General features: G+C 33.1%; 1 non-coding gene across 1 annotated transcript; it reads left to right on the top strand.

The window, feature by feature from the left end:
* Positions 1 to 1,380: 1,380 nt before the first annotated feature.
* Positions 1,381 to 1,486, top strand: LOC122107190. The gene has a single exon (XR_006147314.1). It is a non-coding gene; the product is annotated as a U6 spliceosomal RNA (small nuclear RNA).
* The last annotated feature ends 283 nt before the right edge of the window (positions 1,487 to 1,769 follow it).

Here is a 1,769-nt window from a genome sequence, read left to right as displayed (position 1 = left end):
AATTGGCTGCAGTTAGTATAAATTTAAAAGTATAACAATTCACGAAAATATAAAAATGTGTTCACATATTTCATTATATAACCCAAAGCAGAAAGCAAATATTGTTCAGATGATTTTTTAAATCACAGTTTCTCAGGTGCTGTGAAGGTGGCTCAGTGGTAGAGTGCTTGCCTTGCATGCATGAGGTCCTGGATTTCATGCCTCAGCACGACATAAGCAGAAAAATGTGAAAGTGGTGTTGTGGATCAAGTGATAGCGCTAGCCTTGAGCTGAAGAGCTGAGGGACAGTACCCAAGACCCAGAGTTCAAGCCCCACAACCAACAAAACCAAAGCAAAAAAAAAAAACAAAACATAACAAAACAAAACAATTTTGTAGCCTCAATTCTGTAATAACACTACTTCAGCTTAGGGTTAAGATTTAGGTGTGGACATTTATCAACACTCCTGATTCAGGCTCTACTTGATAAAATTTTTAGTCAGTATTTTGTTTTTACTTTTGCTCTTTGTACATTCACATGCACCTATAAAATATGCTATGGCCATCCCAATAATATTCTCAAAGTACCTCTTAATCACTACTCACAAAAATTTGTATTATATTACAACAAGGAAAAAATGCTATAAATAAAGAAAACAATAATTAAATATTAATGATTACTAAAATAAAAAAGAAAACAATTACCAGGGTTTTCAGTATTTGAAGTGTACACAGTTGATTTTACTATTTTCTCATATTCTTATACATTTAAATCTGGATAAAGCTATGAGTAGCTTTTAAATTTACCCACTAAGATTACTGTTTATAGTTCATCTCACCATTTGTATGTGGCTTAAATCATTATTTGTTCATCACAAACATATAACGTAAGGGAGCCCTAAAGTTTTAACAGAAACTGTGTACTTAAAATTTTACCTCTTCACTCTGCTTCTTTACACAGTCTTTGCAACTTATTATTAGTAAAGTTTCTATAAACTATGAAATGTACATACTTACTAGTACATACTACCAGAAAAATTATATACTTTATCGAAAAATTTTATGACCTGCAAACAGTCTTGATTTTGCCATATATAAGCAAATCCCAAAATGAAACATATTTAAAACATTAAAACTTTTAACAAACCTTAACATTTGCTGCAATGATCATTATGACAGGTGCCTTGTGTAGAATAATTGAATTCTTCTTCCTATACATCTCATGAACAACAAATATCTGGAATTATTTTGTTTTTGGCATGTCAATCTTGACTTTATTCTTAAATGTGTGCTTATGTAAGAAATACATGTTTCTAAAATTTCACAATTCTTTTTAACTTATTTTTGTTGAATTGTGTAGTTTAAGAAAATCAATTACACTTTACATATAAAAAAATGTTCTGTGCTCAATTTGGCTGCACATACACTAAAATTGGAACATACAGAGAAGATTAGCATGGTCCCTGCACAAGGATGACATGCAACTTAGTGAATCGTTCCATATTTTTAAAACAACAGATGCTGGAATGGATGTGGCCAGAAAGGAAGCCTATTGCATTCTTGGTGTGAGTGTACACTTGTTCATCCACTTTGGAAAGCAGTTTGGAGGTTCCTCAAAAGACTCCACATAGAGCTCCCCTATTACACAGCGATCCCACTTTTGGGCATTCATCCAAATGATCACAAACAAGTCCATACTAAAACAACCACCACAGCAATGCTTATTGTAGCGTTATTTGCCATAGCTAAGATATGGAACCAACCCCGATGCCCCTCAGCAGAAGAATGGGT

The sequence above is a fragment of the Dipodomys spectabilis genome, unplaced genomic scaffold (assembly GCF_019054845.1).
Source record: "Dipodomys spectabilis isolate Male_0828 unplaced genomic scaffold, ASM1905484v1 ptg000047l, whole genome shotgun sequence".
In the NCBI taxonomy this organism is placed as follows: Eukaryota; Metazoa; Chordata; class Mammalia; order Rodentia; family Heteromyidae; genus Dipodomys; species Dipodomys spectabilis.
The sequence above is the reverse complement of the archived record's forward strand: the minus strand, read 5'-3'. Positions and strand labels throughout refer to the sequence as shown.